The sequence below is a fragment of the Sus scrofa genome, chromosome 3 (genome assembly GCF_000003025.6).
Source record: "Sus scrofa isolate TJ Tabasco breed Duroc chromosome 3, Sscrofa11.1, whole genome shotgun sequence".
Lineage (NCBI taxonomy): Eukaryota > Metazoa > Chordata > Mammalia > Artiodactyla > Suidae > Sus > Sus scrofa.
Window position 1 is genome coordinate 5023340 of NC_010445.4, and position 26799 is coordinate 5050138.

A 26799-nucleotide genomic window follows, 5' to 3' on the forward strand; every position below is an offset into this window, starting at 1 on the left:
AGGAAAACAAAAGCTTAAGAACAACAAAAAACCAGAAGTTTAGAAAATGCAGAAGCAAACAGTTTCTAAAGAATAACAACCCTCTAGGAGTTCCCACTGTGGCAGAGCAGAAACAAATCCAACTAGGAACCATGAGGTTTTGGGTTCGATCCCTGGCCTCGCTCAGTGGGTTAGGGATCCAGCGTTGTTGTGAACTGTGTGGTGTAGTCGCAGACAAGGCTCAGATCCCGAGTTGCTGTGGCTGTGATGTAGGCTGGCAGCTGTGGCTTCGACTGGACCCCTAGCCTGGGAACCTCCATGTGCTGCCTGCCGGTACAGCCCTAAAAACACAAAAGACAAAAGACAAAAAAAAAAAAAAAGAATAATTTGGCTAATATAGGCATCAGAATCTGGTTTTTATTAAGTGAAAACTCAAAGGGTAATAAAATTATTCAATGTTGTAAGTTTTTATGATGCTTAATACAAAGCTTAAATAATGTCCTCTAAAGTCTTAGTATGTGAAGTTTTTCTATTCATATTCTCCAACAGTTTTAGTCTAAATTATAAATGAAGGAGTTCCCATCATGGTGCAGCGGAAACGAATCCGACTAGAAACCATGAGGTTTCAGGTTTGATCCCTGACCTCACTCAGTGGGTTAAGGATCCAGCGTTGCTGTGAGATACTGTATAAGGTCGCAGACGTGACTCAGATTTGGCGTTGCTGTGCCTATGGCGTAGGTCGGTGGCTACAGCTCCGATTCAGCCCCTAGCCTGGGAACCTCCATATGCCTTGGGTGCAGCCCTAAAAAGACGAAAAATAAATAAACTAAATTATAAGTGAAATATAAATACATAAAGTTACATAAAGTATGACTGATTTTTTTTTTTTTTTTTTTTTTTGGCCACACTGACAGCATGCGGAAGTTCCACGGATCCAACCCGTGCCAGAGCAGCAACCTGAGCCACAGTAATGACAACGCTGGATCCCTACCCTGCTAAGCCACCAAGGAGCTCCTGATTTTTTTTTTTTTATCTTAACCAACACCCACAAACATTATTAAACTTACCTTAATTTCCAATGTTATATCGAGATATGGATCAAAAGTATCTGAAACACCTTTGCAATTTAAACATTTGACTGAAATAGAAATAAAATGCAAAGTATAAGCAAAATTATGCGAAGGATAATTATCACGGCAGCACCAACTACTGAAATGACAGAACAGAAATACTACCACATGGTAAAAAATTAACACAGTGGACTTGTTTCTTCTAATAGATTGGGGGAAAAAAGTTAATGGTACACAGTGAGAGTCACTAACTTGGTCCACACACACTGCTGGTTGGAGGTGTAAACTGGTACTACCTCTTGAAAGAAAAAGGGAGAATCCAATCTTTTTTTTTTTTTTTTTCTTTTAGGGCCGCTCCCATGGCATATGGACGTTCCCAGGGTAGGGGTCAAACTGGAGCTGCAATGGCCGGCTTAGGCCACAGTCATGGCAATGCCAGATCTGACCCCTGTCTGTGACCTACAGGCCAACACAATGCTGGATCCTTAACCTACGGAGTGGGGCTAGGGGTCGAACCTGCATCCTCATGGATACTAGTAGGTTCGTTACTGCTGAGCCACAAAGGGAACTCTGAGAATCAAAATTTAAAACACACGCATCCTCTGATAAGGAAATTGTAACAATTTATCCTACGTATGGACACTTGTACATGGACATAAAGGCATGCACATCCAAGGATGTTCAATGAAGCACTGATGGTAATAACAGCGACAAAAATTAGAAACAACCTAAATATCCATTGATAGGGAACTAAAATAAATGGAATACTATGCAACCCTGAAAAACTATGTTAGACCTGCGTGTACTGAAATGTAAGAAGGTTTCCAATGTGAAAAGAAACGTCAAAGGAATGTACCTAATATGCTCCAGTCTGTTCATGCCTAGACAACTACTAGCAAGATAAACCACACACTGGGAGAGGGGCTGCCTCCAAGGATGGGGGAGGGGAGACTGGGCGGAAGGGAGACACGCTTCCATGATTAACGCTTTCGAACTGCTGGCATTTTTTAAACAACATGCTGTATCAGATCAACTTTTAAACAAAAGTTTACCTCTAGATCTTAGGTATCCTCCAAATATCTGACAAACGAGTGTGGTAGCCTGGGTATGTCTGTCTAATCTGAAAAAAGTCAAACAGTAAAATGAGCTAAGAGTTCTACAAAGATTACAAATGCCATGACCAGATTTTAAAAGCATGCATATCTATAAAAGGACCAGAACTCAAACAGGGGAGCCCCGCAGTATGTGTGGTAGCCGGGAAACAGCCTTGCCTGACCACACACAGAGAGGGTCTGGGGTGAGACAGGAAAAGAGGTACGATTGTATTAAGAGGGACTTTGCAATTACGGCATGAATGTGGCCCTGAAGCAAGTCGCAAGAGGAAACTGCCTTAAGCAGAGCTGTCATACAGGGCATGAGGACCCCGGAGAAGGCAGGGACCAGAGCACGCTCTGTTCTGCAGCCCACCAGCCAGACGACGACAGCCTGGCCGAGCCCGTGCTGGCAGCAGCGGGAATGGAAGGGCTATTCAGGCAACAACAAGTGGGTTAGGACTTGGTATCTAATGGTTTCTCCAATCTTCCTCTTGAGCCCAAACTTAGACTTTAAAGGAGAAACTGCAGAAATTGGTAACCGACCAGAGTGCGAAAGATACAGGGAACAAATACAGATTTTGAAGGCTAGAGATGAACCGAGAAAACGTCTGCACACCAAGGAGAAGCGGTTAGTTTTCATCTGCAGAGGGAGGCAGACATTAAAATAATGGCAGGACCAATATTCATTTCCTGACATTTATAATTAAATCTAAATTATTATAGTAAGCCACCTTTTAAATTTTCAACCGTTTGGAAATAATGCAAATCGCTTGTGGACAAGGCAGTGCGCCGTCAAAGGTGGAGCAGACAGAGAGCTCGGCACACCCACGTGAGAAAGGTGCGACGGAGCTCGGGCGAGGGGCGGGCGGGCGGGCGGAGGGACCGACGCTGTGCTGTACTTACTTATTGCTGCCGTTCAAGCACGCTTTCTGCATAGCATCAACAGTGTACTGAAGGAATTCATGGGCATCTTCTTGGTTTCCAAAGCGGAAGTGCCTGGCGATACCTACAAAGTTCGAGGAAAGACAAAGCTGTATCACCACATAGGATATGCCCGGGCTGCACTCCCCGCCCAAGTTTTATCTGATGGCAATATGCTGGTTTCAAAACACCTGATAATTATTTTATGAAGAAACAGCATTCACACGCTCCCCCCGAGAACAGCGAGGACCAGGCCCTTGAGACCCTTGGAAGCTCACGTGGACGAGGCGTTCCGGAGCGCCCAGAGACGCTGTGTCTCCTGCAGTAAAAGTACACTTGAATAGACTCAACCTTGGCTGCACCGTCTCAAAAACTTGTCCCAAATATCATGTGAGTGCACACACCTTATATTTGGTGCTGAGACCTCCCAGAGAATCCACGTGCAACATCAACGTGTGAACTTACCTAAAGTCTACCCCCAAACCTACAGAATAGAGTCTCGATGGCACGGTGACAGCTCAGTTCCCCTTTTCTTTCTTTTTTTTTAGGGCTGCGCCTGAGGCATATGGAAGTTCCCAGGCTAGGGGTCTAATCGGTGCTACAGCTGCCAGCCTACACCCCAGCCACAGCCACGCTGGATCCAAGCCACGACTGTGACCTACACCACGGCTCACGGCCACACTGGATCCTTAACCCACAGAGCGAGGCCAGGGATCGAACATGCATCCTCATGGATGCCAGTCAGGTTCGTTAACTGCTGAGCCACAACAAGAACGCCTCAGTCCTATTTCCAACTGACACAAAATTACATGATGATGAAAAACAACACAAAAGTATAAAGAATATACAGAGAATCTTATACGTATGCAGATATATAAATATATATTAACTTGAATCATACGCAAGTCCCAATATTCCACCAGTTCTGACCTACGAAAAGGACAATGTCGTTATTGAATCATACATGTATTTGGAGTTGGGGATGGGGTGGAGTGTTATTTTCACGCATGTACATATACACAACAACGACATTCTCTGTTTGTTTAATAGTCAACCCTGCGACATATCGAAGTTCCTAGGCTAGGGGTCGAATCCGAGCTGCAGCCGCCGACCTACGCTGCAGCCACAGCAATGCCAGACCCAACCTGTAGCTGCGACCTAGGCCCTAGCTTGTGACAATGCTGGATCCTTAACTCACTGAGCTTGGCCAGGGATCCAACCTGTATCCTCAGAGACATTATGTCAGGTTCTTGACTCACTGAGCCCCAACAGGACCTCCTGGGCCACAAACCCCTGCTGCAGTGACCTAAGCCCCTGCAGTGAGAATGCTGCATCCTTAACCCATAAGAAAACTCCAACAGGGAGTTCCTTTGTGGCTCAGTGGTAATGAATCTGACTAGGATCCATGAGGATGCGGGCTCAATCCCTGGCCTCACTCAGTGGGTTAAGGATCTGCTGTTGCCATGAGCTGTACTGTGGGTCGTAGATGTGGCTCAGATCCTGCACTGCTGTGGCTCTGTCGTAGGCCAGCAGCTGTAGCTCCAATGAGACCCCTAGCCTGGGAACTTCCACATGCCATGGGTATGGACCTAAAAAGCAAAAAAAGAAAAAGGAAAAGAAAATTCCAACCAATGACATTCTCTTAAAGACTAGGTTTAAAAATATTAATCATGCCTGCTGTGTGTGTGTAATACATAATATAAACATATAACAAACAAAATCACCACTGACTAAAATTTTGTCAGGATCCGACAATGTTTAAAAATTTTCTGCACTGATTTCTCTGGACTGTTAATAATACAAAGGGCCAATATAACACCTCTTAATCTTTAGGAGCTTTTTAGGCAAAAGGATTATAGATTGTCACTGTGTAATTATCTACCAGTATAATTTACCCAGCTAGAATCAGATTAAGAGTGAGGTTTTTGTAGAGTTCCTTTGTGGTGCAGCAGGTTAAGGATCTGGTGTTGCCACTGCAGAGGCTCAGGTCAGTGCTGTGGCTTGGGTTCGATACCTGGCCCAGGACACCATGGACAGAGCCAAAAAGAAAAAAAAAATTAAAGAGAAAAGGTGAGGACGGAGGAGTTACAGTCGTGGCTTAGCGGAAATGAATCTGACTAGCATTCATGAGGACGTAGGTTCGATCCCTGGCCTCACTCAGTGGGTTAAGGATCCGGTGTTGCCATGAGCTGTGGTGTAGGTTGCAGACTTGGCTTAGATCCTGTGTTCCTATAGCTGTGGTTTAGGCCGGCAGCTACAGCTCTGATTCGACCCCTAGCCTGGGAACTTCTCTATACTGCAGGTCTGGCCATTAAAAAAAAAAAAAAAAAAAAGAAAAGAAAAAGAAAAAAAAAGGCAAAATTTATGCGTAAGTTATAAGTATAAAACTTTATTTAAGAGTATATTAACCATTTTGATAATTCCTATCACTTCGTATAGTATAGTATAATACCCATTCATTTAATTAAAACTTATTGAAAACTATTTTTAAAAACCTGTGGGATAATACCAGAGTTAGTATTACTCAGCATAAAAATCCAAATATCTAGGAAAACACTGGAAAACTTATCAATGATTTAATTAACAAATTGAATCTATAGGAGTTCCCATGGTGGCACAGTGGGTTAAGGACCTGCTGTTGCCACAGCTGTGGTGTAGGTTGCAGCTGCGGCTCAGATTCGATCCCTCGGCCTGGGACTGTCCATATGCCATAAGTGTGGCCAAAAAAAAAAAAATTGAGCTGTTTAAAAATTTTGTTTATATTAAACTAAATACCATCTTTAGGAGTTCCCGTTGTGGCTCAGTGGTTAACGAATCCAACTAGGAACCATGAGGTTGCAGGTTCGATCCCGGGCCTTGCTCAGTAGGTTAAGGATCCGGCGTTGCCGTGAGCTGTGGTGTAGGTTGCAGACGTGGCTCGGATCCCGCGTTGCTGTGGCACAGGCCAGCAGCTACAGCTCCAATTAGACCCCTAGCCTGGGAACCTCCAACATGCCACGAGAGCAACCCTAGAAAAGGCAAAAAGACAAAAAAATAAAATAAAATAATAAAAAAATAAATAAATACCATCTTTACTATATTATCATCTTGCTTTAGGTTTCAAAATGTGTTTATGTGGTAAGCGGTTTGCTAAAAATTTGTCATTCATTAAAGGTGCATTCATATACGATAAAATGTTCGTTTGATGTAACACACAAGGAGCTCACCACACACCAGTGAGGTCGGTCAGACCAGTTAGCTAACAAATACCAACAAAAACTGCTATAGAAGATACTTACGCCGCATCTCATTAATGACAAACATCGGTTTAATGACATCCCCAGGATTGCTGAGTGCCTGGGTGATATGTGCTTGCATGGTACACATCATACAAAATCCTTCTGCATGACCTGAAAGATAACAGATGAGAAGCCTCCAAATCAGCAAAAAATGACAGTATACACATTAAGGGGTATTATAAGTAAGGGCCACATCCTAAAATAAGAGTAAGAGCTTCTGTGTGTCATGTATTGAGCTATACACTTTTACTCATTTTCATTTAATTTTCTATTGAACCAAAGTGCTAAGTATATATTGCTTCTATTTCACAAGAAAAGAAACTGAGGCTCAGAGAGTTAAAAACTTGCCTAGTATCAAGCAGTTATTAAGGGGCAGACACATAATTATACCTTTCCAAAAGGTATTCAAATCATACCTTTCTAATTTCAAACCCTGTGCTCTTAACTATTGTCTATATGTCTAAAATAAGAATTTTTCTCCTCATACTACATTTGTCTCAAACAGTAAAAGACTGTCTCCTGTACGAGACGTTCAAAATCTCTTTTTAAATAGTCTGGCTTTGGAGTTCCCTGGTGGTCTAGTAGTCAAGGATGTGGTGTTGTCACCGCTGTGGTGTGGGTTCAGTCCCTGGCTTGGGAACTTCCACGTGCTGCAGGTGCAGCTGAAAAACAAAATAAGCAATAATAAAAACAATTTAAATATATGTTCTGGCTTTGTTGGCTACCTAGAGTGATCTCTACTGCATATTCTTCTTCTACGATTTGAAAAAATAGGAAAACCACTCCTAGCTCACGACTTCATGGTGCTACTGGCATCCAGTGGGTAGGGCCACAAGGTCTGCTCGACATCCTAAAGAAAGCACACGACAGTCCCCACAATCGAAAATCACCTGCTCCCAAATGTGAACCACACAAGACATGACACGCTGCCTAAAACTAAAGGCTGCACAGATCCTTGCCTAATGAAGCTTTAAAAGCCTCCAAAGGCCCAAACTATTTCCAATTAATTTAACAGTGTCCCAGAATAAAATTCAAAAACATTTGTAGGAATAAAAAGAAAACCCAGCACCCAACAACATGAAATTCTAATCAAAGCGTACAAGGCATGCAGAAATGACCAATAAAGAGCAAATGAAGAGAAACAAACCCAGAAATAACACAGACATTAGACTCAAAAAACAAAGACATTAAAAAATACATTACAGCATGGTGTTCCCTTGTGATGCAGTAGGTTAAGGATCCAGCACGGTAAGGCTATGGCTCAGGTCACTGCTGTGGCGTGAGTTCAATCCCTGGCCCGGGAACTTCCACATGCTGCAGGTGTAGCCAAAAAAAAAAAAAAAAAAAAAAAAAAGACATTTATATACACACACACACACTCTCTTATGTTCGGGGAGACAGAAAAGAGCAAGCGCATACGAAGGAGAAAGATGGAAGTAGAGTCAAATCTACTTCAGAAATGAGAAGCAAGATCTCCAAGATGAAACACATACCAGGCAGAATAAATACTAAATTAGAAATAAAAGACGAAAAGATTAGTGGACTGGAAAACTTAGCCACAGAAGTTATCTAGAATGAAAAACACACACACAAACGGACCTAAAAAAAAACAGCAACAGAACAACAACAACGAAAGCCTATCCGTGAGCTCCGGGACTACTTCGCTTTGTCCCTAACATCCATGTAACTGGAATCTGAAGGTGAAGGCAAAGACCAAGCACCGTAAGACGCAGCGTCCGTCTACAAAGGGAGAGCACGCCGGGGACTTTACAGTGAGGGAGTCTGGTCTTTCTTCCGCTTGGTGTGTGTTTCATCGCGGAGATGCTACGCTTCCCTATTCCTCCCACACGCACAACAGAAAAATCCTGGACATTATATATAAAGCGAACACAAGAAAGCTGTGAAAAGTAGAGGGACAAAGAACAGCCAGCAAATTCAGAAGCCAAGGGACGACATGGCAGTGTGTTCCCTGGGTTTTCTTTGTGCCACATCTATTTCAGACGTGGAGCTGAAGAGGTGAGCAACCTGGACACACCAACAAATGGAGGGAACAAAGCCGCAACGAAAGCCTGCTTTCTCGGGCCAGAGGACCAGGAAAAGGGCAGCCTCGCAAGGCAGAAAACGTGCAGACAAACACTGTTTCACCCGAGTCAAATGCCACAGAAAAACTGAGGCGCCCACCCCTGCCCACGGCGGCAAAAGCCCAGTAAGGAGCCTCTCGGTCCATCTCCCAGGCTGTCACGAAGCATCCCAACCGACCCGCTAGTGCAGCGTGTACAAGGAACAGCAGGAATGGAAACTTCCACCCGCACCGAGTGAAAAAGACCACACCTCATCCCACAGTGTCCGTGAGGAACAAATGGGCAAAGTCCGGACTTCGGCCCCCAAACCCAGTCATCAGGAGACAGCCCTGCACGTTATGTTACGTCAAGTAAATCAAACACTGCCTGATGCGAAATCTAAAAAAATGCAGCAAGGCAGTGAACATGACAAAAAGGAACGCACTCACAGATACAGAGGATAAATTATTGGTCCCCCAAGGGGAGAGAGAGGAGGGAAGAGCCGTTTAGGGCAGGAGACGAGGAGATACACACGGCGGTGCACCAAACACGCTGCAAGGACGCGGCGTCACAACCCTGGGAGTAGACGCGATACCGGATCATCCAAAGAGACGGAGAGAAGCTGTGAGAGCACAGTCTCGACATCTACGCCCTGCAACGCTGTGCAGCAACACCGGAAGGACGGACGGACGGAAGAAGGAAAGAGGCAGAGAAGGAGGGCGCAAAGGCAGGAAGAGGTGAAGGGAGGAAGCAGGCCTCCAACCCCCCGCCGAGGAGGGTCAGAATCGGGACCTTCGCCAGCACTCGGTGGTAAAGAGCCACTGCAGTGTCAGTGGGGAGCAGGGACGCTCACTCCCACCCAGCGGGAGCACGGAGCTCCAGTCCCCCCTTAACTGTCAACAGAGCCTGAGTGAGGAACCTGCACCTCTACCTCCACCCAGTATCACTCCCTTTGCCAGAATGCTGTCAGAAAAAGCCGGGTAGAACACACATCAGGTAAGACCCAATATCTTATAACATGACACAAAAACGTTCAAGCAAAAATCACTTATCATGCTAACAAACCAAGAATTTCTCAAACTGAGTGAAAAAAGACAATGAATGGAGTTCCCGTCCTGACGCAGTGGTTAACGAATCCGACTAGGAACCATGAGGTTGCAGGTTCGGTCCCTGCCCTTGCTCAGTGGGTTAACGATCCGGCGTTGCCCTGAGCTGCGGTGTAGGTTGCAGACGCGGCTCGGATCCTGCGTTGCTGTGGCTCTGGCGTAGGCCGGTGGCTACAGCTCCGATTCAACCCCTAGCCTGGGAACCTCCATATGCCGCGGGAGCGGCCCAAGAAATAGCAACAACAACAACAAAAAAAAAAGACAAAAAAAAAAAAGATAATGAATGAATTGATGCCCACACTAAGATAACAGAACGTTAGAATTATCTAACAAAAGGATTTAAGTAGCTATGATAAGAAGGCCTCTAGTTATGAAAACATTAGCAACAATAAAAAACATATAGAAAAGGGAGTTCCCATTGTGGCTCAGGAGGTTAAGAACCTGACTAGCATCCATGAGATTAGGGTTCGATCCCCAGCCTTGCTCAGTGGGTTAAGGATCTGGTGTTGCCTTGAGCTGCACTGTAGGTCAAAGACACAGTTGGGATCCGGAGTACCTGTGGTGCAGGCTGGCAGCTACAGCTCCGATTTGGCCCCTAGTCTGGAAACTTCCATATGCCGCAGGTGTGGCCCTAAAAAAAGGGTAAAAAGAAAAGAAAGACTCAACAAAGAAATAAAAGATACAAGGGGAGTTCCCATCGTGGCACAGCAGTTAACGAATCCAACTAGGAACCATGAGGTTTCGGGTTCAATCCCTGGTCTTGCTCAGTGGGTTAAGGATCCAGCGTTGCCGTGAGCTGTGGCGTAGGTCGAAGATGCAGCTCGGATCCCGTGTTGCTGTGGCTCTGGCGTAGGCCAGTGGCTACGACTCCAATTCGACCCCTAGCCTGGGAACCTCCATATCCACGGGAGTGGCCCAAGAAATGGCAAAAAGACAAAAAAATAAAAAAATAAAAGATACAGGGAGTTCCCCTCATGGTGCAGCAGAAACAAATCCAACTCGTATCCATGAGAATATGGGTTTGATCCCTGCCTCGCTCAGGGGGTCGGGGATCCAGCGTTGCTGTAGGCTATGGTGTAGGTCGCAGACTCGGCTTGGATCCTGAATCGCTGTGGCTGTGGTGTAGGTCAGCATCGACAGCTCCCGACTGTACCCTAGCCTGGGAACCTCCATATGCCACAGGAGTAGCCCTAAAAAGACAAAAAACAAACTAATAAAAGAATACATGGAGGGGAGTTTCCTTTGTGACTCAGCAGAAATGAATCTGGCTAGTACCGATGAGGACGCAAGTTCAATCCCTGGCCTCGGTGAAGGGGTTAAGGATCTGGCTTTTCCATGAGCTGTGATGTACATGGCAGATGCAACTTGGATCTGGTGTTGCCGTGGCTGTGACATAGGCCCTGGGTGCAGCTCCAATTTGACCCTGACCTGGGAACTTCCGTGTGCCACAGGTGTGGCCATAAAGAGACAATAAATAAACAAAAATAAAATAAAATAAACACATGGACTATTCAACAAGCTAGACCACGTTCTGGCAGATAAAATAAGTCTCAAGTTTCAAAGGATTCACACAATACAAGTATCTTCCCTGACCACAACGGAATTAAATTAGTCATCGGTAACATGACAATTTCCGAAAAATCCCCAAACGTTTAGCAACTAACCTACACACCTCTAACTAATCACAAGGATAATTAGAAAGCATTCTGAACTGAATAAAAATATATGACATATCAAAATGTTTGGGATGCAACTAAAACAGCACTTAAAAGGAAATTAATAGCATTAAACACTCATTCGAAAAGAAGAAAGATTTCCAATCAAAGGACCATCTTAAGTTTCCACCTTAAGAAACTAGAACACAGCACATAAAATCCAAAGTAAGCAAGAGAAAGGAATAATAAAAATAATAACAAACGTAAGTGAAATAGGAAAGAGAGGAAGGAAGCCAGGAGAAGATCAGTAGGATGAATAAAGCTCTAGTCAGACTGATCGGAGAAAAAAGAGACACAATTAACATCAGAAGTGAAACAAAGAAAATCATTATAGTGGAGTTCCCTGGTGGCACAGCAGGTTAAGGATCCAGCATTGTCGCTGTTGTGGTTCAGGCTGCTGCTGTGGTGGGGGTTTGATGTCTGGCCCGGGAACTTCCACATGCTGTGGGCACAGCAAAAAAAAAAAAAAAAAAAAAATTACGAACAATTTTACATCAACGCTTTCAACAACTAAGGCAAATTCCTTAAAAAAGAAAATACAGGCGTTCCCGTCATGGCTCAGTGGTTAACGAATCCGACTAGGAACCATGAGGTTGCAGGTTCGGTCCCTGCCCTTGCTCAGTGGGTTAAGGATCCTGCATTGCCGTGAGTTGTGGTGTAGGTTGCAGATGCGGCTCGGATCCCGTGTTGCTGTGGCTCTGGCGTAGGCCGGTGGCTACAGCTCCGACTGGACCCCTAGCCTGGGAACCTCCATATGCCACAGGAGCGGCCCAAGAAATAGCAAAAAGACAAAAAAGACAAAAAAAAAAAAAAAAAAAAAAAAAAAAAGAACCCAACTAGGGAGTTCCCATTATGGCTCAGTGGTTAACAAACCCGACTAGCATCTAAGAGGACCTGGGTTCGATCCCTGTCCTTACTCAGTGGGTTAGGGATCCAGCATTGCCGTGAGCTGTGGTGTAGGTTGCAGATGTGGCTCAGATCCCGTGCTGCTGTAGCTGTGGTGTAGGCCTGCAGCTACAGATCCAATTTGACCCCTAGCCTGGGAGCCTCCATATGCCGTGGGTGCGGCCCTAAAAAGACAAGAAAAAAAAAAAAGAGAAGAACTCAACCAGGACCCATGATGCGGGTTTGATTCCTGGCCTCGTTCAGTGGGTTAAAGGCTCCGGCATTGCTGTGAGCTGTAGTATAGGTTGCAGACGCAGCTCAGATCCCAAGGTTGCTCTGGCTGTGGCGTAGGACCACAGCTTTAGCTCCGATTCAACCCCTAGCCCGAAACTTCCAAATGCCTCAGGTGTGGCCCTAAAAAGAAAACAAACAGACAAACCCACCCATAGGAAAATTCAAAAGCCCAGACAGCTTCACTGCTGAAATCTACCAAACATTTAAGGAGAAATAACACCAATTCTGCCCAAACTCTTCCAAGAAATAGAAGAGCATATTTCAACATACTCCACGATGTCAAAACCAGACAAAGGCATTATGAGAAACCATTATAGACTAATATCCCTCGTGAATATAAAGTTAAAACATCTTTAGCAAATCTAAGGATACATGGAAAAGAAAATACATCAAGACCGATCAGGCAGGGTTCATCTCAGGAATGAAAGTTTGGCTTAGCAGTCAAGCCAACGCTTATTGACTGCGGTCAAGGGCAGATGCGAAACATCTAGAGCTGACATCATCTTGAAGGCGAAAGACCAAGTGCTTTCCCCTCAGGTCGAGAAGGAAGAACATGGGTCTCTGCTCGCATCACATCTACTCAACGCTGAAATGGAGGACCCGGCCAGTGCCTTACAGCGAGTGAGAAAGAGAGAGTACACAGAATGAAAATGAAGAGGTGGCATTTTCCTATTCACAGATCACATGACTGTCTTCATACAAAATTTTTGTTGTTGTTGTTGTTGTTGCTATTTCTTGGGCCGCTCCCACGGCACATGGAGGTCCCCAGGCTAGGGGTCTAATCGGAGCTGTAGCCACCGGCCTACGCCAGAGCCACAGCAACGCGAGATCCGAGCCGCGTCTGCGATCCACACCACAGCTCACGGCAACGCCAGATCGTTAACCCACTGAGCAAGGGCAGGGACCGAACCCGCAACCTCATGGTTCCTAGTCGGATTCGTTAACCACTGCGCCACAACGGGAACTGCTTCATACAAAATCTTAAGGAATCTCTTTTAAAAACACTACTGGAAGTAATAATGAGTTTAACAAAGTTGTAGGATACAAGATCAATATACAGAAATCAAATGCATTTCTATAGTCGAGCAACAAACAATCTAATTGAAATTCAAAAAATATTACCATTTAGGAGTTCCTGACGTGACTCAGCGGTGAACCAACCCAACTAACATCCGTGAGGACTCGGGTTTGATTCCTGGCCTTGCTCAGTGGGTTAAGGATCCGGCATTGCTGTGGTGTAGGTTACAGACACAGCTTAGAGCCTGTGCTGCTGTGGCTGTGGTGTAGGCTGCTGGCTGTAGCTCTGATTTGACTCCTAGCCTCAGAATCTCCATATGCCGTGCGGCCCTTAAAAGATGACAACAACAAAAAATTACCATTTATAATAGCTTTCAAAAATGTGAAATACTTAGGGATAAATGAGATAAAAATATGCACATTATACTTGTATACTGAAAACAATGCAATCACTGCTATGAAGCATTAGAGAGACTCTAAATAAATGGAGAGGTAGGAGTTCCCATTGTGGCACAGCAGAAACAAATCAGACTAGGAACCATGAGGTTGCGGGTTCAATCTCTGGCCTCGCTCAGTGGGTTAAGGCTCCGGCACTGCCATGAGCTGTGCTGTAGGTCGCAGACTTGGCTCAGATCCTGCGCTCCTGTGGCTGTGGTGTAGGCCAGCAGCTACAGCTCCGATTAGACCAAAAGACCAAAAAACTAAAAACATGCTTATTGAAAGACCATATGAAGAGACTATTTTCTCCAGACTGGGAACCAATACTTGCAAATTACTTAGCTGATGAAAGACTTCTATCCAGAATACAAAAAGAACTCTCAAAACTCGATGATACGGAAACTACCCAATTTTCGGTCAGGCAAAAGAGGAGTTCCCATGGTGGTGCAACAGTAACAAACCTGACTAGTATCCATAAAGACATGGGTTCCATCCCTGGCCTTGCTCAGTGGGTTAAGGATCTGGCGTTGCTGTGGCTGTGGTGTAGGCCGGCAGCTACAGCTCCAATTCGACCCCTAGCCTGGGAACTTCCATATGCTGTGAATGCAGCCCTAAATCTGGCAAAAGATATGAGCAGGCTTGTGAGCAAAGCAAATACACAGGTGGCAGATAACCCTATGGAAAGATGGTTATCATTATTAATCAGGGGAATGCAAATTACAACCACAGTAGGACACTATGACACTACACACCTATTAGGGTGGCTAAAATTGGAAAGACTGACCACACCAAGTATCAGGGAGACATGGAGCGAATGGAACTTCCATTCACTGAGAATGAGAACGTAAAACATGACAATCCTTTTGGGAGACAGTTTGAAAGTTTCTTAAACACACATACTATAGGCCCAGGCCATCCCTCTCCTAGAGATCTACCCATGAGAAACGCAAACATGTCCTTACAGAGACTTCACAGTAGTTTCATCTGCGATGGCCCAAAACGGGAAACGACCCAAATGCCCAGCAGTGGGTGAATGGAGAAACAAGTAAACTGTGGTACATCCATTCACACAATGGAACACTACTCAGCAATAAGAATCAACTATTGATACATGCAACATCATGGAATAATGTTTAAACAACTGTGCTGGGTGAAGGAAACCAAGCAATATAAAAATATATACTGTGTACTGCAGCACTATTCACAATAGCCAAGCCATGGAATCAACCCAAATGTCCACTGATGGATGACTGGATTAGGAAGATGTAGTATACATACACAATGGAACACTATTCGGCCATAAAGAAGAACAAAATAATGCCATTTGCAGCACCATGGATGGAACTAGAGACTCACACTGAGTGAAGTAAGTCAGAAAGAGAAAGACAAATACCATATGATATCACTTATATCTGGAATCTAATGTACGGCACAAAGGAACCTTTCCAAAGAAAAGAAAATCATGGACTTGGAAAATAGACTTGTGGTTGCCAAGGGGGAAGAGGAGCGAGTGGGAGGGAGCGGGAGTGGGAGCTTGGGGTAAATAGATGCAGAATGTAGCCTTCGAGATGGACTAGCAGTGGGATCCTGCTGTGTAGCACTGGGAACTCTGTCTAGTCACTTACGGTGGAATGCTCAATGTTAGAAAAAAGAATGTATACATGCATGTGTAACTGGGTCACCATGCTGTACAGGAGAAAAAACATATATGTGTACTGTGTAATCGCACTTACATGACAGTCTAGAAAATACAGACTACTCTATGGTGAAGCGAAAGCGTGTCGGTGGTTGCCTGGGGTAGAGGGGCTGAGGGACAGGAAGAGCTGGAGGGGTCTGATTAAAAGGGGCGCTGGGTGATGAATATGTTAATGGGACGACTGTTTCGCGGGGGCATACAAAGGTCAAGGCATCAAACTGCGTATTTTATTTTATTTTATTTATTTTTTTTTTTTGTCTTTTTTTTGTTGTTGTTGTTGTTGCTATTTCTTGGGCCACTCCCGCGGCATATGGAGGTTCCCAGGCTAGGGGTTGAATCGGAGCTGTAGCCAACGGCCTACGCTAGAGCCACAGCAATGCAGGATCCGAGCCGCGTCTGCAACCTACACCACAGCTCACGGCAACGCCGGATCGTTAACCCACTGAGCAAGGGCAGGGACCGAACCCGCAACCTCATGGTTCCTAGTCGGATTCGTTAACCACTGCGCCACGACGGGAACTCCAAACTGCGTATTTTAAATGTGTTAAATTTATCATTTATCAATAATACTGCAATAAAGCTGGGAAATCAGAGACAACGAGGAAACAACCAATAACACAAACGACAGAGACCTAACCCTGGACACGCAGAGCATCTGCGCCTTTGTCTCTGCCCTCTCTCCCGCTGTGCAGGTGCCACTGCCGGGACTTCCTCCCCACCCTGCTTTGATTAAGTGCAAAAGCGAGAGGAAAGCTGTCTGTGGGGAATGGCTTATGGACTCAGAAAGAAGAACATGAGGACAATCACTCTTCATTCTAGGATTTAAAGCCACCAGCATGAGGCGTATCTCTAAGTGGGGAGACTCTAGGTGATTTTCCTTTGATTTCTTTAAATTTTTCTGTACTTTCCAAAATCTTCACAAGCACTGTTTTGCTCTTTGGTGGCAGGAAAAAAGTTTTTTTAAAAGAACTAGTCTAAACTCTCCATTAAGTAGTTTTCAAAAAGAAACCAAGGGGCTTTTTTTTTTTTTTGCACCCTAATAATAAAGAATTAGCACCTGAACACACACACATATATTAATGTAGATCAAAGAACAGGGAGATCTCATTTACAAAGGGTTAAGGGTATTTACAATATATGCAGAAGGTCAGAACTTCAAAAAACACATGTTCTAAATTTTGAATTTCTCTCGTCAACCAGAGTTGGCTCTCACCTCATTAAAGACATAAACATGTTTTTAACCAATGCCTAAACCTGCCCTTTAGGCTGAAAACTGAGCTCTCACATGCTAAAGGAAAAGTCCCGTATGAATTTCCCGGAGGTTAAGGGCAGTGTCAAGAGATTCTTCTCCACTAAGACTTAAAGCCTATAAATGAATCAAGCCTCCCGCCACAGAATGGAAGCCAGAAGTGGGATTCTTAACTCTGCTTGTTCCAAGGTGGTGGCCGTAGACATGCCACATTTTTGAGCAAGTGTGGAAAGCCAGCAGGGGGTTCAGAAAGGCCAAATGCTGGTAAAATATGCCTCTTTTAAAATAATTTCCCAGGTCAAACTACGCGCAAAATGTTTTTTATGCAACCTGAATGCAAATCTTTAAGAGTCTTCCTTCGCGGTTTCCTAAAGAAGAAATCAACTTGTAAGTGATGATAAAATTCTTGGCTTAATTCTTCACTTTCATTTCCCAGGAGAAAAACAAAAGTACACACACAGCATAACACAGAACACTTACATGTCTTGGAGTGTTCGTGTGATAGCATGTAATTGGCGAGAGGTGGCGTGTATGTTAAACACTGCAGTGCTGCGTTGGCAAAACAGGTATTGCCCAGATTCTGGAGCCCAGCTCCTACTCTATGAGTTTGCTGCCACTTAAGACAAATCTTCTCAGATGGAAAAAGAACTTTCTGTGGAGGAGCAATGCCATCACCTAGAGCTAGAAAAATAAACACGTGTTTTAGAAGAAATCTTTGCACACTTCGAAAGCTAAACCAATAGCAACACATCAAATCTGAATCTGATCGAGATTTTTACTTCCAGCTAACCAGAAATACAGAGGGGAAAGCGACATTTTAAAAGAAAGACCCCAGAATGTGGGAGACTTTAAATGATTTGGTTTCCTTGACAAATAAACTGCAAGGACAAAAAGGGGGGTGGAGGGAGCACTTAATAGATTAAAAAACAAACAAACAAACTTAGACGACAATCCACCAAATGCAAAGTGTAGACCTTGTTTGGAGGTTATTTCAACAGCCAACTGTTAAATTATATGACAACCAGGGCAATCTAAACATTGACTGTATTTTAAGTATAAAGACATTTTAATTTTTAGAAAATAATTATTTAGACATAAAATATTTATAGATAAAATATAAACTCCGATATTTGCTTTAAAATGATGGGGAGTGGGGAGACGAGTGAGTCCAGACGGCCGTGAGGTGGTACACATCGAAGCTGTACCTGAGACTTTTTTACAATCAGAATTATCCTCTCTTTTATATCTACTTAAAATTTCCCATTTAAAGTTTTAGGGAGTTCCAGCTGTGGCTCAGTCAGGTTAGGAACCTGACTAGTATGTATGAGGATGTGGGTTCGATCCTTGGCCTCGCTCAGTGGGTTAAGGATCCAGCACTGTCACAAGCTGCAGGCTAGGTCAAAGACGTGCCTTGGCTCTGGCATGGCTGTGGTGTGGGCTGGCAGCTGTAGACTCGATTCAACTCGTCTGGGAACTTCCATATGCTTCACGTGCGGTCCTTAAAAAATAGATAATTTTTTTTAAAATAAATAAACTACGCCATAATCAATAGAAAGTGCAGCAAAATCCATCCTCTGGAACTCACCGTTATGGACGGTCCTATTCTGTACCCCTGCCAGCACGGGCATCCTCACCTTCACCTCACGCACTGAGTTCTTACCAGCTGGCAGATAAGCTCCATTCTGAAGGCTGGGAGTCATGTCATCCCAGGTTCACCAGTAAAGAAACAGACTGGTGGGCACCACTACACACACTCACAGGTACACTGCACATGGACTAAGAATGTTTTTACCTATTTTTAAGACTTATAAACAGAATGCCAACCACAATTATGCTAATAAAATTCAGGTGAGGCTTAAAAACAACTTACTTAGAAAAGGTGACAATCATTCATAGCAAGACTTTTTTTTTTTTCCCCAAAAGTTTGCAAGTTCCTTGGTGCTATCAAAGATTGAGATGCCCCATGAGGACGCAAGTTCGAACCTTGGCCTTGCTCAGTGGGTTAAAGATCTGGTGTAGCTGTGAGCTGTGGTGTAGGTAGCAGGCACGGCTCAGGTCCCTCGTTGCTGTGGCTGTGGTGCAGGTCAGTAGCTATAGCTCCAATTCTATAGTATCTGGCATTGCTGTGGCTGTGGTGCAGGCCAGCAGCTATAGCTCCGATTAGACCCCTTAGCCTGGGAACCTCCATATGCCATGTGGGCGGCCCTAAAAAGAAAAAAAAAAAAAAAAAAAGAAAAGAAAGATTGAAATGCCCAAAAGAAGGTTCTCCATTTTAACAGAGATATTAGTGTTTTAGTATGCAAAAAAGGCAGCCTTCAGCTTGGTGAAGAATGGAGAGCAAACTTAGGAAGAGAAAGGAATCTTTTTTTTTTTTTCCAATTTTGCCCCACCCTCGACATATGGAGGTTCCCAGGCTAAGGGGTCTAATCAGAGCTACAGCTGCCAGTCTACACCACAGCCACAGCAATGCTGGATCCTTAACCCACTGAGCGACACCAGGGATCGAACCCACAACCTCATGGTTCCTAGACAGGTGTGTTTCCACTGTGCCACAACAGGAACTCCAAAGAAAGGAATCTTAAGAGTGTACACCAAGGGCCTAAAAAAGGGCCGGTGGGGTGATGCAAGCTAAATGCCAAAGGAGACAGGAGCCGCAGCAAGGGGGCAGGAGGCGGGTGGCAGAGTCTGTGAGAAGATATCCTGCGGCAAAGTCTTGCTTATAAAGGTCTTTAAATCTCTTTGTATAGCATTCAGTTAAATTGGAGTTTATTTGTGAAATATACTTCCCCCCACCAAAACACCTTCAACAAATCATACCACCCACCCCCACAGCATAATGTCACACTTACTAAGAGGACTTAAGACAACATAAGGGCCAAATTATTTTAAGGCATACCATGTTCTGAGTAGGAACTAAACTCTTTTCTTAGGACTTGCAAGCTTCCAAATCCAAAAGTCTTATGAGTACCAACTAAAGTATCAATGCCTTACTGACCTGGAGGAGTTTTAACAAATGTAATCACATTTATATTGTTTTAACAAATGTAACATTTATGTGATCTGCTCTCTTTCAAAGAGCTTTATTACTACAAATGATTTTAACTGGCAAAAGAACACACAAACAAAAGACAAAGTTGGGTAGCGCCCACGTGTCCAAAGGCAACCATTTCTTAAAATATCCTTCAAGTTTTTAAAAGGTAGTCATTTACTTGGGCAACTATAGTTAATTGATCAATTAATGAAATGCTTGCCCATCTCAAGTCTCACCAATAGAAAGTTTGTCCTTCAAAAAATTAGGAATTAAAGAAACTACAGCTATGGGAGAGTTCTCTGGTGGTCCAGCGGTTAGGACCCGGCGCTTTCACCGCTGCAGCCCGGATCCAATCACTGGTCTGGGAATTGAGACCCCACATCAAGCCACTGTACACCTCGGCCAAAAAAAAAAAAAGAAAGAGCAAAGAAAGAAACTACAAGTAAATTCATAGTAACTACAAAGAAATCTTACCCTATTGTGATACATATGTTAATCCTGCATCATCAGCAGAGGAAAATGAAGCCGTTCAAACAATGGAACTCTGCTGGCCACTGAGGTGGCAACGTATCTTGCACAATAAGCCCCTCTCTGAAACTCTCAACCACTGACAGCAGTTACACGGGAGTTTCTTAGTGATTCTGTCTTTTAAAAAGTAGTACCTTGATCCTTTTGTGGTGATGGCTTTGATTTTTCAGGAACAGTTGAACTTGAATAAACTACAGCACCAGGTACTGGTCCTAAAGAAAGCGTGTGATTTGAAACATCATTTAACGAAGACACAGCACCCCAGCTGGCAGAACCTGCATCCATGTCTCCAGGTGAGACTGCCTCAGAGCTGCCAGGCTGATTCTGATAGGTTGATGGGTCTGAAGATTCAGAAGCTTTGTCAACTATGGTCATTGTTCAACTCTGTAAAAGATGAAAAGCACACATTCGTTTCATAAGGTGAGAAAAGGCAAGGTACTTATTCTGCCACTGGATCTTGGAAAATAATTAAAAGTGGCTGAGGTAATTTTCCAACAAATCACCTCAACATAAAAGCAACAGCATTTTTCAGTAACTTCCTTGGGATATTTACCGCCGTGCCAATCTGAACATGCCAATAATTTTTAATTACAAACTCTTCAAGGACGTATCTTATCATCCTATTTCATGCCCTCTAAAAATCTGATCTTTCACTTAATAGTCAGGTACCTCAATTTCCAATTCTATACATTTACAAAATACCTATATTTTTCTCTCTATTGCTTAAACCTAAAATGTGAAATGCAGTAATACATTTGGCTCAATTTTCAATTCATATATAACTCCTCACGGAGAAGTATCAACTACATGAAAAGAAAATCTAGCTTTAATTTTTCACTTAAAAGTCCAAAATGACACTGTTTGAAATACACTACTTTTGTTTAATATATGGGGGTCTCACCTTCGAAATACACATTTTGCTGAAGAGGTTTGGAATATAAGACTTTTTAAAATGAAGCCCATAAGGCATGGGTGACATCAAACTTGAACACAAATATGTTTTAAAAGTTCTTAATTATAATCTTCTCTCTGAACCCTATTCAAATCTGGGCTACCACTAATTGAGCATTTTCTACGGGCTGGGCAGTGTTTTAGTCACTGAACAGACATTAACTTACTTAATTTTCATAATGACCCATGAGAGATTGGACAAAATCACATGGTCTATGAAATGGAGCAACTATAACTCAAATCAACCAGCAACTAGTAACAGGCAGCAAGTCCAACATTCCCAGCTAGGGTTCCTTCTGGTCCGACCAACCTCCTCCACACGGCATTTTAAGAATGTTTCCGAAATAGCCCAGCAACAACCAAATCTAGTACACCACTCCTCTGCAGATAACCTTTCGGGTGTGCCCGAGGCCCCAGCACAACATCCTGAACCTGGACTTCGAAGTCGGCCCCAGGAGCCTCTCCAGGCACGTTCCTTTCTTGCCTGCTCTTGCCGGGCTCCGCACATGCTGTTCTTTTTCACCTAAGTCTCTTCCACCTCCAGCCAGTTCACGCTCCACTTCTCCGGACAGAACTCAATTCCTCTGGGACACACGCTTTCCCTGACAACCCCCTCCCCCAAGACTGGCTTAGCCCCTCTCCTGTAAGCACCCAGGGCAGGCCAGGCAGCCGGGGCTCATTTCTACGGCGGCACTTGGGCACTTACTGCACAGCTGGTCGGCCCGCTTCTCTCCACCACGTTCTTGTTTACATGCCCTGACACGGCACGAGGAAAGCCGTGCATGCACGTGTGGAACAAATGAATGAATTCTCAAGACAGGAAGGAACTAGTGCCTGCTTTTGGCATCAGTTTGGGCTGTTTTGTATAAGTATCTCATTTAATCCTTAAAAATGAAGAAGGAGGAACAGCCTTTCAAACTTGTTTTTAAAAAAATATTCAATACGGTAAAATAAATACCCATGTATCGGCCACCTCAATAAATATTAGGATGTACTGTCTACCCACAGTAAAGGTTTCTTAACAGCTTCGATGTGGTGGTGATTTTAAATTAATGCAAGATGATCCCCCCCCACTCCCACAAAAGCACTACAAAATTTTTTAGAATCTTAAGTAGAAATTTAGGTCAATCTAAGTAATTAAAACTTTTATTCAGGAAGAAAGCTTAAGCCATATTATCCAAATAAAGTTTACACTTTCCTCAGCTAACAGTCAAAAGAAATTATGAAACAGGGTGGAGACAAGAGTAAGAAAACAAGACAGGAAGAGGGAGAGGAGGAGGAAAAGGAAGAACAAAGCCAAAACAGTAAGAAGGAAAGATTAATCTAGCCTTCTTTATAATAATGTTAAATAGCAAAAACCTTGATTTTCTGGGACAAACATCTCTTCAGAGCAATCATTAACAAATGACCAAATACAACCATTTTACTTGCTCCAGGTGCCTTTGGGGAGGGGGGGGGACCCAACTATGAAACTTCAAAAAAAAATTAGAAAAACATACAAAACAGTCATCAATAACAATCTATCAAGTACGATAATTTGGAAAAACCAAAACCATCCATTCTTCTTCCTATGTATTCAGCCAATGAACTCTTCCCCCCGAAACCATCAGGTATTAAACTAAACTCCATCTGCTAGGGAGAAAACCTTTCTGGAAGCCTAACAACGTTGTGTGGGGCTCAGGATTCAGACGGTTACAAATTCTTGACTCTCAGTAAAGTCACTAAACATGACTGTTAGGAACCGCAGGACTTTTTAAGTAACTACTTCAATGAAAAGTTTAAATGTCTCTCATTATCTTCTGATGATGGATATACAAAAAGTTACAAAAGCATGTTTGCAAAAAACTGAGCGCAAGAATCAAGGATGGATGAACTGGCACCACACTGTAAATCAACTACACTTTAAAAGCAATTTCTTAAAAAGAATCAAGGTAGGATGTGTGCGAAGGAATGCGACTAATCGACTTCACATGTGCGTCCTTTAAGTATACTTGTTCAGTGTTTTATGTGAAAATCTTATAATTCTGTCCTTTCATGGTATCTCTCCCTTGTGGTGGCCAAACGCTAGAATGCATGCTTCTCTCTTGTTTTAAAACTATTTAAACATTGTGGCATTTCACATACATTGCAGTACTAATATCAATACACAGAAAAAGAAACTGTTACACTCTTCTTAATAGACAATGTAATCCACATTCACGATGCATTTCCATTCCGGAGGTTTAAAAAGACCCAACGTGGATTTTAATTATTTTCACGTAAACAAATCAATTACCTTTAAACTTTTACCAACCAAGCTCTGTAGAGTTAATTCAATGATACAGAAAAGAAAGTGAAACTGACCCTAAATAAAAACAAACAAGTGAAAACGATTATTCATATCACCTAAGCACTTTGAATGAATAATCAAGTCGAAAGAGTAGAATTACGTTTAAAACGTACAACTAAAATTTGAGACGCCACTAAAACGGCTAAGAACCCAAAATACTGCTGCTACCTCGGAAAAGAGGCGTTAACTAGTTTTTCAAGCAGTTTTACTGTTATTTGAGCGTATTTACTTTAAATAACCAACGTGTGCGCCTACAAACAAGTAAGCCCTAAGGCTTCCCTGAATATAAAAGAGCTATTCAACAAAAGTAATCTCAATTGCATTCATTATAGCGAGGTTAAAGTCCTAGACTGTAAAACTTCTGTCCCGTCAAACCTTCACCTCTCACATCTGAAACTCATCTCCCTCTCCCCCCAACCCCCGCCAGGTAAGTTGGCTCCCCCTGCCCCGAAAATAAAGAACAGGACCAGGGCAGCGCAGCTCTGGGGGACGCGCCGCCGGGCCACCCGGCCCGCCCCTTCGCTCCCCCCGAGGGTGCCCGCTCCGCCCGGCGGCCGGCGTGGGGAACTCGGACACTCCGCGGAGGAGCCGGGGGGACGGCCCCGCGCGGGGGCACCGGCACCGCGGGCGGGCCGGCGGGCATCCGGGTGGGAAACTTTGTCTCTCTGGGGGGTCGGGGAGGCGAGCCCCCGGCTCCGAGCGGCGCCCCGGGGCGGGAGGTGGCAGCCACGCGGGGGGCGGCGGGCGGCCCGGGGACGCCGGGCTCCGCGGTCGGCGGCCGGCACACGCCCACCCCTGGCCGCCCCGTGCCGGCCTGGCCGCCCCGGAGCCGCCCGCCGGGCCCGACCCACGGGCCGAGGGGGCGGGCTGGGCCCGGCGGGGGCGGGAGGGCAGTGTCCATGGCAACCAGGGGGGTCCGGCCTCCCCGCGCAGCCCCGCTCGCCGGGCGCCCCGCCGCCGCCGCGGCCGCCGCCCCCTCCCCAGCGGCCTGGCCCGGCCGGCGGGGGCGGCGCTGCCACCGGCGCGGCGGGGTCCCGGGCGGCCCGCCGCTGCGGAGGGGGCGGCGGGCGAGGGGCCGCGCCAGCCCCCGGCGGGCCGCGCCGGCTGAGAGGCGGCCGGGCCAGCTGCGGCCGAAGCGAGCGGGGCGCCGCGCGGGCCCCACGCCGGCCAGCGGCGGGCGGGAAGGAGGCGGGAGCTTACCTGACCCGGCTCGGCGCTCGCTCCATCCCCCTCGGCCGCCGCCGCCGCCGCCACCGCCGCCGCACACAGCCCAGCCGCCCGGCGGGGGACAATGACGTGCCTCCATCCGGGCACCGCCGCCGCCGCCTCCGGGTCAGCGCCGCGCCCGCAGATCCCCGCCGGGCCGCCAGGGGGCGCGCCAAGGCCGCGCCCGCACGCGCCGCCGCCCAGGGGCCGTCGCACAAGAGGCGCGGCGCGCAGCTAACGGGCCGGGCGGGCGCGGGAGGGGCCGTCGCCAAAGCGCCGCGGGCGCAGGCTGGCGCGCGCGTCACTGGAGCGCCGGCCGGCCGCGGAAGGAGCGCGCTGATTGGCGGAGCCGAGCCGCGCGGCGCGGGCCGGTGAGGTCCTTCCCGAGCGGCGGGAGGCAGCAGACGGCGCGGCGCTCCGCTGCCGCGGGGCCGGAGGAGACGCGGGAGGGCCGAGACGACGCCGCTGCTTCCGCGCTCGGCCGGGCCCGCGCGGGTGAACTGCCCACGTGGGACACCTGGGTGCTCCCAACGGACGCGGCTCCGGGAGACGTCCCTCGGCCTAGCGACCCGGCATTTGAGAACGCCGGACCCAGCGCTGCGCTAGCGCGCCCTCGGACTTCACTCACTGCGCCATTGGAAGCGAGTTTTAAACCCGGCTCCAGAAAAAGCACGGTTTCATCTCACATCGCAGCGTTGCGCGTTCTTTGGGAGCAGCTTGACCAGCGCTTGCTCCCAAGAGCCAGGTGCACACTTGCAGCCGCTTCCTGGCGGTCTCCACCGCGAGGTCGAACAGAGAAGGAGTTGATTGATCGTGGCCATCTCCCCTGCCCAGGCTCCTGCTCCTCCCTGTTCGGTTCCCTGCTTGGATTCAGGACGCGCCACTCCCCTGCACTGACCTGGGTCCTCGCTCCCTCCTCAACCGATCTGACTCCTTAGACCAGGTCACAGCCAGCCTACCCAGGGGCTATAACCCCCACCCTCCTCAAAGCAACCTGCCCTCTCGCCACTCGCATCCTTCCCACAGGCTCCTTTCTGGTGCTCCCCTGCAGTCACTTCACTCCCTCTAAACCTTCACACTGTGGCCAGGACGATATTTCAAAGACACAAGTCAGATGTTGTTCCCCTCCTAAGAGCCTTTAGCCACTTTCTTGGCCCACAGAAAAGTCTCAGCAACTTCGCCTGGCACTGAGGGCCCCCAGTCCTCTTTGCTCTTTTGTGTCCCAGCCATAATACCTTCAAACAACCCACTCTTACATCTGCTTATGGAAATCCCACTCCTGCCTCTTCTTCCACGAAGCCCTCATTAGAATCTTATTACTCGCCTTAAAGGTTGCATGTCTTTTAAAATAGCACTGGGGTTCCCGGGACTCAGTGGAAAGGAATCTGACTAGGATCCACCAGGATGCAGGTGCCATCCCTGCCCTCGCTCAGTGAGTTAAGGATCCTGCATTGCTGTAACCTGTGGTGTAGGTCGCACATGCAGCTCAGATGTGACATTGCTGTGGCTGTGGCACAGGCTGACAGCTACAGCTCCAATTCCACCACCAGCCTGGGAACCTCCATATGCCATGGGTAAGGCCCTAAAAAAAGACAAAAAAGAAAAAGAAATTACTGAAGTGATTGATAAGATATCAGTTGTATGTTTGGAACAGAACACTGAAGTGGTTTGAGAAAACAAAAAGGGGAAAGGTGAATTCCACACCTCCAAAGTTCAGTACCCACTTTGGGAATTAACACTGCAATTTACTTTCTGATGAAGAATGGCTGTGAAATTTCACCTCCGAGGGTCCTGGCAGCACTAATAAGAGATTCGCAAGAACGGAAGAGTCATAGGGATGGACCCAGTCATTTGCTTGCTGTTTCCAAATGACTTTCAGGTGATTGCAGATTGAGAAGGAATTGAAGAGCCAACGGCCTAATATGCACCTGAGCTTTGTGGTTATTTTAAAA

General features: G+C 45.9%; 1 long non-coding RNA gene across 4 annotated transcripts in view; it reads right to left on the reverse strand.

The window, feature by feature from the left end:
• USP42 overlaps positions 1 to 24988 on the reverse strand; it is a 45922-nt gene extending 20934 nt beyond the window's left edge. For 2 of the 4 annotated variants that reach the window (XR_002342221.1, XR_002342219.1), the window contains exons 1-7: positions 24842 to 24988; positions 20496 to 20745; positions 17283 to 17483; positions 6343 to 6453; positions 3047 to 3149; positions 2102 to 2169; positions 1047 to 1117 (exon numbers count right to left, since the gene is read on the reverse strand). This is a non-coding gene — a long non-coding RNA (ubiquitin specific peptidase 42). The other 2 variants (XR_002342220.1, XR_002342222.1) reach the window with 2 other exon arrangements.